General features: G+C 44.3%; 1 long non-coding RNA gene across 1 annotated transcript; it reads left to right on the forward strand.

Annotated features, from left to right (window-relative positions):
- The first annotated feature begins 9,540 nt into the window (after positions 1-9,540).
- Positions 9,541-11,820, forward strand: LOC146683501 (uncharacterized). The gene is made up of 4 exons (XR_014917664.1): positions 9,541-9,791; positions 9,891-10,063; positions 10,158-10,243; positions 11,746-11,820. It is a non-coding gene; the product is annotated as an uncharacterized LOC146683501 (long non-coding RNA).
- The last annotated feature ends 810 nt before the right edge of the window (positions 11,821-12,630 follow it).

Genomic DNA, 12,630 nt, shown 5'->3' on the forward strand with positions numbered 1-12,630 from the left:
AATGGGCTCATATCAGACCTATTCCTTTTACTGAGATCCACAAAAATGGGTTGTCCCCTTAGCCCCGGTCTTTTTGTAATTGCTATAGAGCCTTTGGCACAAAAACTGAGAAATAATGTAAATATATTTGAAATTTCGATGGGTAATAGTCAACATAAGCTTCTATTATATACAGATGATGTGTTGTTACTTATGACCCAGCCTGGGAAGTCAATTCCAGCCCTATTAGAATGTATAGAAAGCTTTACGCTGCTTTCAGGGTATCGCGTCAACTGGGATAAATCAGAGGCAATGCCTATGTCAGGACACTGCCCCCATACTTTATTTAAACAGTTGGGAGTGTCATGGTTCTGGGTCAGTTTCGACCCAGTATTTTGAGTTTTGATTGATTAGTTTATTTTTGAATGTTTGTTGTGGTTTTGGGCGCTATGAGTATTATTATTATTATTATTATTAGAATTCTATGTTTCTGTTTATTCATGTTTAAGGATTTGTTCTCGGTTGTATCTCACGTTTAGTTTAGTTCAGGTTCCATGTGTCATTCTGTCTGTCTCTGTGTCAGGTCTGCGTCTTGGTGTAGTGTTCTCGTTTCCTGTTTTATTGTGAAGGTCTGCGTCCCATGTGAGTGTGTTCAGTTTTACCTCTGTTTCGTCTTGTTGATTATTCCCAGCTGTGTCCACCACCTGTGTGTAATTCCCCTGTGTTTCTCTGTGTGTATTTAAGTCGTGTCCTCTGTCATTGTAGTTGCTGGTCCGTCTGTGTTTTCCACCATGTTTCATCCGTGTGTTCCCTGCCGTCACCATCTTGTACCGTCGTCCACCTTGCTTCATGTTTGAGTTCCGGTTCGTATTCAGTAGTTTAGTTGTCTCCAGTCTAGTTTAGTTTGTGCTCCATTTGCTGTTTGTCTATATTTATTTCGTGTCCAATAAACCACCTTCACTCCTCCACTACTGCCTGCGATTGATCCTCATTTATTATTTTTATACGGCTTATCTCACTCGCCGTGACAGTACGGACCAGCCAGCTATGGATCCAGCGGCATTCAGTCCACCCAGGGAGCTTCGGGAGGCCGTTATTGACTCTGCTTCTAGATTAATTAACCAGTGGTTAGAGCATGAGGGAGACGCCTCTCTTTACACTGTGGAAGCCAACCTACAACACCTTATTTCCGGTTATCCCTGGCTATTGGACTCTTTGCATCCGCTCGTGCAGAGTTTTGTTCTCCACGAGCTTCACCTACACCCCCCCGCCGCTACCGCAATTTTTTGTGTTTCTACTGAGGATAACAATGATTTCTCACCCATGGCCATAGCTTCTAAGACTGCCTGTTCTGAACCCTCGTTCCATGTTTATGACCGTGTCCGCTCCATTGTCCCATCCTCACTTCCATCCCAGTCAAATGCCAGGCCTGTAATGCTGCCCTCAGTTCAGTCAGCAGCCGCGCTGCCCTCAGTTCAGTCAGCAGCCGCCCTGCCCTCAGTTCAGTCAGCAGCCGCGCTGCCCTCAGTTCAGTCACCCACTCCACCACTTATTACAACTCCACTACAGTCGTCTCCGCTACCTGTAGGTCACTCTGTAGCCGCTTCGCTGCCTATTGCTCTGTTGCCACCAGTTCAGCTGTCTGTCCGCTCGTTTACTCAGCCACCATCCTCACTATCTCATTCAAAGCAGGGAACACACTTCACCACAATATCTGCTGGTTCTCTTAAGCTGGCCATGTCAGAGACAGTTGCTCCCTCTAGGGCCTCCCCAGAGGCTGGGTGTCAGTCACCAGCCAACTCTGGACCCCTAGAGGTCAAGACGCCAGCGCCAGCAGCCTCACCGGAGAACTCACCAGAACAGTCTCAGCTCTCAGCACCCCCTGAGAGTTCAAGTGAGTTCACCCGTCCGCCTCCGTCCTCTGCTGAGTGTATTGGGGAACACTTTCAGCCCTCTGAGGACTGCATCCCACTGTTGCTGCCTGAGTCTAGCCACTGTGCTGCTCAGTCCCAGCCAGTGTCCACACTGGCAGAGGTCTCCGTGCCTGCTGCTTCAGTGTCTGTTTCCACTGGAGGGCCAGAGGGGCCCGTCCAGTCTCAAGCCATGTTAGCTGGGGGTTCAGGTGAACCCAGCCAGCATCCTGCCTCGTCGGCTGGAGGGCCTGAGGAGCCCAGCCAGCCTCAAGTGTCGTCAGCTGGGGGTTCGGGAGAACCCAGCCAGCCTCAACTGTCGTCAGCTGGGGGGCCCGAGTTGCCCGTCCAGCCTCAAGCCAAGTCAGATGGTGGGTCTGAGGAGCCCACCCAGCACCATGCCTCGTCTGCTGGGGGTCCTGGAGGACCCAGCAAGCACATCCTCACGTCTGCTGACGGTCCGGGGAAGTTTGTTTAGCCACCACCTGCTGAATCATCCCCTGTGGCTTCTACACCGTTGCCTGCATCCACATCACCTCCTGCAGCATCACTGCCTGCAGCATCACCACTGTCTGGTTCCGCAGCCGTCCCGCTGCCGTGCCTTCATCCACGCCTGGTCCAGCCTCCGTGCCTTCATCTGGTCCGGCTCCGCCTTCGTCTGGCCCTGCCTCATCTTCGTTTGGTCCGGCTTCAGCTCCGCCTTCATCTGGTTCGGCTTCAGCTCCGCCTTCGTCTGGTCCTGCCTCGTCTTCGTCTGGTCCTGCCTCGTCTGGTCCTGCGGTTGCCACACCGCCATCAGAGCCAGCTCGACCCGTTCTGCCTCGCCTCTGCCGGCCGTTTTCCGGGCCTCTAAGTTGGCATCATGGCCTTCGGGGACGGCCTCCGGAAAGAGTTCGTCGGCCGCCGCTGGCATCGCGGCCGACCTCCGGACCTGCTCAGTGGCCGCCACTGCCTTCCAAGTGGTCGGCCTCCAGAACTGTTTGCCCATCACCGCCGTTGCCGTGTGCACGGTCGGCCTCCAGAACTGTTTGCCCGTCGCCGCCGTTGCCGTGTGCACGGCCGGCCTCCAGAACTGTCTTGGTCCTTGTGTTGTCGACCCCCTGAACTTTTCTTAGACTCTTGTTGAGCTCTAGTTTGGTTTTGTTTTTGATCTGTTTTCCTGTGTTCGTGGACTGTTTTCTTGTGTTTTTGGACTGGTTTTGGCCTTCATCTGGTCCGGCTCCGCCTTCGTCTGGCCCTGCCTCGTCTTCGTTTGGTCCGGCTTCAGCCCCTTGTTTTTGGTTTCGTACCCTCCTTCCTTGACCCCCTCCACCCACCCTGGTCTGGTGCTCTGTTTTGTTGCTGTCTTTTTGTTTGGGGCTGTCGGGGGCCAGCCCTTGGAGGTGGGGGGGTACTGTCATGGTTCTGGGTCAGTTTCGACCCAGTATTTTGAATTTTGATTGATTAGTTTATTTTTGAATGTTTGTTGTGGTTTTGGGCGTTATGAGTATTATTATTATTATTATTCCATCCATCCATCCATCCATTCGCTTCCGCTTGTCCTTTTCAGGGTCGCGGGGGGCGCTGGAGCCTATCCCAGCTGTCATACGGCGAGAGGCGGGGTACACCCTGGACAGGTCGCCAGTCTGTCGCAGGGCCAACACACAGGGACAGACAACCATTCGCACTCACATTCATTCGCACATTCACACCTAGTGACAATTTGGATTATCCAATTAACCTATCCCCACAAGCTGCATGTCTTTGGACGGTGGGAGGAAGCCGGAGTACCCGGAGAGAACCCACGCAAACACGGGGAGAACATGCAAACTCCACACAGAAAGACCCCGGCCTGATGTTGGAATTGAACTCAGGACCTTCTTGCTGTGCGGCAACAGTGCTAACCACCGTGCCACCGTGCTGCCCTATTATTATTATTATTATTATTATTATTATAATTCTATGTTTCTGTTTATTCATGTTTAAGGATTTGTTCTCGGTTGTATCTCACGTTTAGTTTAGTTCAGGTTCCATGTAGGGCTGAACGATATATCGCATTTGCGATAATATCGCGACATGATCAAGTGCAATTTTCTAACCGCAAAGGCTGCAATTATACTCTGGACATGTCCAAATTCATGGGCTGCATCCTCCTGAGGCCGCATTTGTAGACCGATTACGTCACAGCGACGTGCCGAAGGCTGTCCAAATTACTACCATATCCCAGAATTCATAGCGCGGCCCAGCCAAACTCCAGTTTCCAGCAATGGCGGCCGCTACTAAGTTTTAAAATTACTCATACTAATCTTTCAGGGTCACAAAATAAACTTTTAACATATTTTCAGGCGAGAAAGTAGTTGTGTAAACATCAAATATCTGCTCGGTTTATCAAGATATCCCATATTTGCAAAAGTGCTTCGACGTTTTCAGAGGCGTCTGCTACCCACCAGCTCGACAGCTAGCCGGGAGCTCGAGGGTTACTGATGCGGCCGAGAACGGCACAACTCCCGGCACATCATTTTCAGATCACCGCGGAGTTTCGCTGCTCGGGTTAAACGTAATATATAAGTCACTTAGACAACCTAAAAATGTTATTGTTGGGCTTTTTTCAGTGTTTTGTTTGTTCGTGAGTAAATCGGTTTGGCTGAGATTAAAGTTATTAGATTAGATAAAATAAAACTTTATTAATCCCCCGGGTGGGTTCCTCCTTGGTTTTCACACAGCTGACTAAACGTCAAACAGAAAACTTATTAAACAGAAGTATGAGACAGTCGAGAATTTACACCAGTGTCTGGTTATATTTTAGATAGCAAGAAGCAGACGGCCGAGTTTATTAAACTCCACCGAGACAGCGGTGACGCTAATCAGAACTAGACCGTCCAATTTCACGCCTTTAAATTTTAAAGGCGTGTTTGTGTGTGTGTTTATACAATTGCTATTATGTTTGCACTTTATGTGTAATGTTACTGACTGCAGAGATCAGTAAGATGTGTGTATTTTTTATTTATTAGTTTTATTTATTTAATATTATTTTTTAATTGAATGACTGTCTAGTAGTTTGTCGAAAAACTGAGTGTGGTAAAGCCACTGATTTTGTTTATGTATATTTCTGCAATCTGCACATTGTACTGACTTTCATTTTAATGTTTACACCAGGGTTCCTTGTCAGCACTTTATGCTCAGATGTTTGTAAGCTAAAAATAAACTATTGTGTATGTTCAAATATACTGTTGTGATTGAAGAAGTTAAATAAAAATGTCAGTCATCAATTCATGCATCACCTCATGTCATCATAACAGAGGTCTGTCTTCCAGGAAAGAACAGTTTAAAATTAATGTAATATAGTATTGGCCATACTATATGATGTATTGCTTGTCTTTGTTTAATAATACAGAAGACAAAGACCTTAAAAAATAATCGCATATCGCATCGCAATCGCAATATTGGGGCAAAAAATCGCAATTAGATTATTTTCCATAATCGTTCAGCCCTAGTTCCATGTGTCATTCTGTCTGTCTCTGTGTCAGGTCTGCGTCTTGGTGTAGTGTTCTCGTTTCCTGTTTTATTGTGAAGGTCTGCGTCCCATGTGAGTGTGTTCAGTTTTACCTCTGTCTCGTCTTGTTGATTATTCCCAGCTGTGTCCACCACCTGTGTGTAATTCCCCTGTGTTTCTCTGTGTGTATTTAAGTCGTGTCCTCTGTCATTGTAGTTGCTGGTCTGTCTGTGTTTTCCACCATGTTTCATCCGTGTGTTCCCTGCCGTCACCATCTTGTACCGTCGTCCACCTTGCTTCATGTTTGAGTTCCGGTTCGTATTCAGTAGTTTAGTTGTCTCCAGTCTAGTTTAGTTTGTGCTCCATTTGCTGTTTGTCTATATTTATTTCGTGTCCAATAAACCACCTTCACTCCTCCACTACTGCCTGCGATTGGATCCTCATTTATTATTTTTATACGGCTTATCTCACTCGCCGTGACAGGGAGTTTCTGTGGTCCGTGAATGGTTTGAGGTATTTGGGGATACAAATTACCTCGGATTACACTAAGATGGTTCGAGCAAATATGGAGCCAATGTTTGAAAGGATAAAAATGGAATTTGGTAGATGGTCCAGAGTGTGTCTCACAATATGGGGTAAAATTAGTTGTATTAAGATGATGACTGCACCCATGATCTTTTATATTTTATCTAATATTCCATTACACATTCCAGATAAGTATTTCAAAGATCTAGACTTTTTAATGCGGCAGTTTCTTTGGGATAGCTCACCACATCGTTTAAGTATTAAGAAACTTCAAGCGAGTGCAAAACAAGGAGGTTTTTCATTGCCTAATTTCCAATGGTATTATTGGGTGATGAACGTGAAACAACTTAGAGCTTGGTTACCTACTGCACCAGTTAAACCCATCTGGTCCCATATAGAGACGGAAGTTAATGGCGGTATTTCTCCTTGGAGGGAGCTGTTTGATACCAGTCATAAAACTACCCATCCTATAATTGCAAAGATATTGTGGTTTAAATTACATAGGGCAGGTCGCTGGGACTTTATTAAATCACCTTCGGCAACCTTATGGAGTAATAAAATAATTTTAATTGGAGGGACATCGGTTGACTGGTTACAGTGCCGTAAAGCAGGCATCCTTAATGTATCAGATTTATTTGACTGTGGGACTAAATGTTTTTTAAGCTTTGATAAAATTGTGGAGTTATATAAGTTGCAGCGTAATCAATTCTGGAGATATGTCCAAATACATAGTTCATTGTCGAAGTGGCTCGGAACCCCTTTGAGTTGTCCTGTGGGCAGCCCTGTGGAAGTCCTGCTCTCAAGATCATCCTTGGGTAAAGGCATTACCTCTAAGATTTATCACTTATTGCAAGAACGGTCAGCTGACCCTCTCCTTAAAGTTAAGGGCTACTGGGCCCAGGGCATGGCATTGGACATATCTTCAGTTGAATGGGATTCATGTTTTCAAAATATTAATACTATGTATAAAGAAACAGGCAGTAGATTGATTCAATTTAAGATAATCCATAGGTGGCATCGAACACCGCAACAATTGTATAAATGGAACCTGGCCTCTACGGACGAATGTTGGAGATGTGATGGTCAAAATGCTTTGATTTTACATATCTTATGGAGCTGTTCGGCACTTCGGGATTGGTGGGAAAATATAATGGAGGTAATTTTCAGTGTTTTAAAAAGGAGATTTGTTATCTCACCAAAACAGTCCATACTTGGTATAACCACAGAAATTTCTGATGTACAGGGAGTGCAGAATTATTAGGCAAATGAGTATTTTGTCCACATCATCCTCTTCACGCATGTTGTCTTACTCCAAGCTGTATAGGCTCGAAAGCCTACTACCAATTAAGCATATTAGGTGATGTGCATCTCTGTAATGAGAAGGGGTGTGGTCTAATGACATCAACACCCTATATCAGGTGTGCATAATTATTAGGCAACGTCCTTTCCTTTGGCAAAATGGGTCAAAAGAAGAACTTGACAGGCTCAGAAAAGTCAAAAATAGTGAGATATCTTGCAGAGGGATGCAGCAGTCTCAAAATTGCAAAGCTTCTGAAGCGTGATCATCGAACAATCAAGCGTTTCATTCAAAATAGTCAACAGGGTCGCAAGAAGCGTGTGGAAAAACCAAAGCGCAAAATAACTGCCCATGAACTGAGAAAAGTCAAGCGTGCAGCTGCCAAGATGCCACTTGCCACCAGTTTGGCCATATTTCAGAGCTGCAACATCACTGGAGTGCCCAAAAGCACAAGGTGTGCAATACTCAGAGACACGGCCAAGGTAAGAAAGGCTGAAAGACGACCACCACTGAACAAGACACACAAGCTGAAACGTCAAGACTGGGCCAAGAAACATCTCAAGATTGATTTTTCTAAGGTTTTATGGACTGATGAAATGAGAGTGAGTCTTGATGAGGGGGGCGTCAGTAAGTTCAAGCCCTGATGGTATAAAAAATCTGTTTATGCTTTGATTAAGTCGGAGATCAGCCCTGTCTGCGAACGGAACTGGTCTTCCCACGCGTGTATTCATTAAAATCAATTGTCTGACCAAGCTCTTCTGGACCATGGTTGTGTTTACTCTCCTTCCTCAATATTTGAACCTTAACATGGGCCAGATGGATGGGCCCGTGGCTGGATTGGTAAAGGGCAGAGAGCTCCAGTCCGACTCAGATGCCAGCAAGGTGGAGGTGGAGTACTGGTTTGGGCTGGTATCATCAAAGATGAGCTTGTGGGGCCTTTTCGGGTTGAGGATGGAGTCAAGCTCAACTCCCAGTCCTACTGCCAGTTTCTGGAAGACACCTTCTTCAAGCAGTGGTACAGGAAGAAGTCTGCATCCTTCAAGAAAAACATGATTTCCATGCAGGACAATGCTCCATCACACGCGTCCAAGTACTCCACAGCGTGGCTGGCAAGAAAGGGTATAAAAGAAGAAAAACTAATGACATGGCCACCTTGTTCACCTGATCTGAACCCCATTGAGAACCTGTGGTCCATCATCAAATGTGAGATTTATGGTAAATGGCCTGCATTTGTATAGCGCTTTTCTAGTCCCTAAGGACCCCAAAGCGCTTCACACTACATTCAGTCATTCACACACACACATTCACACACTGGCGATGGCAAGCTACATTGTAGCCACAGCTGCCCTGGGGCACACTGACAGAGGCGAGGCTGCCGGACACTGGCGCCACCGGGCCCTCTGACCACCACCAGTAGGCAAACATGGGGTTAGTATCTTGCCAAGGATATTTGGCATGCAGCCAGGATGCAGCCTGGGATCGAACCACCGACCTTCTGATTAGTGGCTGACCTGCTCTGCCACCTGAGCTACAGCCATTTACAAGGAGGGAAAACACTACACCTCTCTGAACAGTGTCTGGGAGGCTGTGGTTGCTGCTGCACGCAATGTTGATGGTGAACAGATCAAAACACTGACAGAATCCATGGATGGCAGGCTTTTGAGTGTCCTTGCAAAGAAAGGTGGCTATATTGGTCACTGATTTGTTGTTGTTTTGTTTTTGAATGTCAGAAATGTATATTTGTGAATGTGGAGATGTTATATTGGTTTCACTGGTAAAAATAAATAATTGAAATGGGTATATATTTGTTTTTTGTTAAGTTGCCTAATAATTATGCACAGTAATAGTCACCTGCACACACAGATATCCCCCTAAAATAGCTCAAACTAAAAACAAAAACTACTTCCAAAAACATTCAGCTTTGATATTAATGAGTTTTTTGGGTTCATTGAGAACATGGTTGTTGTTCAATAATAAAATTATTCCTCAGAAATACAACTTGCCTAATAATTCTGCACTCCCTGTAGATTTTTCCAGTTATACAAAAAGATGGATTATTTTGGCTCTTACTACGGCCAAACGGGTCCTGCTAAGACATTGGCAGAAAAAGAACCCCCCCTCCCTATGAAGAGTGGCTAAAGACAATGGCTAAGTTGGCGTCTTACGAAAAAGTGACTTATGGTTTATTAGACAAATTACATCAATATGATTGTATTTGGTCCCCCTTTACAAGCTGGCTTTCTGTAACTTGAAGAACAGAGGAGTAATGACAGAGTGGTGGTGTGGGAATTGGTGTGCGAAGAAAGAATAGGATAACTTCCCTTTGTTTTGTTTTTTGTTGTTGTTCTGTTGTTTTTGTTTGTTTGTTTTTTAAACTATTTATTTATGTAGTTATCCTTAAGCTCTGTTATTGAAGTTTAAAATGAAATAAATAAAAATTGTTGATGATAAAAAAAAGTTTAAACTTCAAAGCTCATGCATGCATGCACATCCAGTGCTCAGTGTCTAATTGTGTGTTTGTGTTTTTACCTTTTTGCAGTAGCGCAGTGAAACATTTGGGCGGTGGATAAATAATGGAAAATAAAATTCAGACTACAGACAGCTTCAGGTGAGTACACGTGGTGCACAAGGACCAAAGCTCACCTTCTCAACCTGGACAAAATGAATTATTTTACACTGATACTGTAAACTTTTGTTTGTGTGTCAGGTTTCCATACATCGGAAACAGCTGCTGCATCTGTAATTCTGTCCGTCCCGAGGAGAGTCCACACTCTACATCCTTGGCTCACCTATAATGACGCACAGGTGCTGCACACAACTAGATCTGCAGCTTGTGAGGAACAGCAGCACTCAGCCTACATCCTGTTTTACAAGATTAACGTAAGAAGACACAGCATCTCATCCTGAAGTGAGAGAATGGCACGCCAGCTGCAGCCTAATCCAATCTCTCTTCTTTTCTTTTTTCGGTGCCCAGACACCCTTCAGTTTCATCATGTCATCCCTAACAATACAATGTAGAGTTGGATGGAGGATGAAGACAGCAGAGAGCAAAAGAAACAGGTAAGAGCAGACAGGTAGTCAGAGTTAACAAAAACTTTTAAAGCCAGTGTAGCTTCTGTTTTGAACACATTTATTGATGACAATTTTACATAAATAAGCAGTGTGTTATACTGTTATCAGATGTGGAGTCTCACTAACCACTTTAATAGTGACTTGTGTCCCAAATACTGTTTATTTGTCTTAGTTACAGATAGTGAAATAAAAATGGAACGAGAAGCGTAGGATTTTGAATTGATACCATTGGTGCATCTACTAAAGTTCTGGGGTCAGTTTGAATATCAGTGACCTTGACCTTGAGTTCAAGTTTTCTGAAAATCTTGTGAATGCTACAACTCTGTGACGAGAAGTAAGTCTCCTAGGTCTTTAAATTTGTATATAGGTGAATCTAGTAGGAAGCTGAAGGGTTGCACTGCGGGCCATCTGTAGAGGTGTAGAGTCAACAACCTGTCTGTGAACGTGGACAAAACAAAAGAGATTGTTGACTTCAGGAGAGCACAGTGGGATCACTGCCCACTTAACATGAATGGATCCTCTGTGGAGGTCGTCAAGAGCACCAGATTTCTTGGTGTCCACCTGGCGGAGAACCTCTCCTGCTCCCTCAACACCAGCTCCATAACCAAGAAGGCCCAGCAGCGTCTCTACTTCAAGCAGAAGCTGAGGAAAGCCCATCTCCCACCATCCATTCTCACCACCTTTTACAGTGGGACTAACAAGAGCATCCTAAGTAGCTGCATCACTGTCTGGTATGGTAACTGCAGCGTATTAGATCGCAGTACCCTACAACGGATTGTGAGAGCAGCTGAGAAGATCATTGGAGTCCCTCTCCCCTCCTTATAACACCCGCTTGCTGGAGGACCCCACACAGCCTTCAAACACACTCTTCACCCTGCTGCCTTCTGGAAAGAGGTCCCAGAACATCCGGGCCCTCGCTACCAAACTACGGAAAAGTTTCTTCCCACAAGCCGTCAGACCCCTGAACACTCAGTGACTGCACTGGCACACGCACACCTTCACACATGTCACTACCAAGCACTTATCTGCAGTATCTCACACTCATACACATACATACAGACACCAAGTTACTTTTGCACAATACTCAGCATTTTGCACATTTCCATTGTCTTGTGTCTGTATCGTCCTGTTCTGTCTAGTTTTGCACTGTTTTGTCTTGTTTCTTTTTGCAATTTATGCACACTGCACTTTATGTAGTCCTGGGTTTGTCCGTATATGTCATATATAGCACCAGGGTCTCGGAGGAACGCGGTCTCATTTCACTCTGTACAGTACCTCTGCACGTGGTTAAAATGACAATAAAAGCCACTTGACTTGACCTGTTTTTGTAGCAGTTGCTTGGAGACGAGCACCATACAGTTCAAATGAGCATACATTCCAAAATATGCAAATGAGCCCCATACATCATAATGCTGATGTTTGCTGTTCAGGGTATGAACGTTCTATGCTGAAAGTTTATAAATATACAACCTTTGACTGCTTGTTTTCAGTTGAACTTTTGCAAAGCTGAGGAGATTTTGGCTGCGATCACATCAAGTCCAAAGATGTTTAAACTTCTTTTTCACAGAAAGGTAAGTTTGAAGAGACTCGCAGCACATTTCTCTGAATGTTTTCTTATGGTAAATAAGCATTTTTGAAACTTTTAAGGAAGCTTCTTGGATGATTTCTGTAAAAACTGAATTTTGAATCCAAATGAAGGATATTGTATTTTCTTACCATATACTTTGTTTTATGCCATTACTGATGTTGCTTTTCTTGTTTCTAAACAGAAATCACACAAACAAAACGTGGCAGAGAAGGAAATTCCTTCTACGTCTCATCAGAGGTAAAGAAATGCGCCGCTCTTTAATGCTGCTGGAGATATTTATAGCAGTGGTTTAGTTGGAGCTGTTTTATTTCCCTTTTATTGGTGTTTTGTATTTAAATCTTTTTTACTACTTCTAGTCTTGTCTATAATTTCTATTGATTCAGAGATTAGCGTTTGAAAATGTAGAGTGTAAATGTACAAAATACATGATTTTGTTCCATTACAGTTATTAATTTTTATCTGCAATCTCCAGCATGTACTCCTTGTTAAAAATTTCCACTTTGAAAAATAACATTTACACTTTTGTCCTCATCAGCATCCCGGATGCTTGTGTTGCTGAAAATGGTCAAAAGAAGAAGAGAAAATGGAGACACCTCTGCTGTTCCTCGGTTTGCTTTTACACGAAACATATGAAATGCACATTCTCTTTAAATTGCACTTGTTAATTTAAAGTGACTTTACTTTTTTAATAAACTTATGTTTGTTCGTCCTCTGCAGCAAACTGACAGCGATGCAGAGGCAGAGAGCAACACTGTGAAGACACAAAAAAAGTGTCGCTGGTTTCTTT

Source organism: Copadichromis virginalis, linkage group LG22 (assembly GCF_057382275.1).
Source record: "Copadichromis virginalis isolate Kocher_CV1m ecotype Utaka linkage group LG22, C_Virginalis_male_GT1.1, whole genome shotgun sequence".
Taxonomy (NCBI): Eukaryota; Metazoa; Chordata; class Actinopteri; order Cichliformes; family Cichlidae; genus Copadichromis; species Copadichromis virginalis.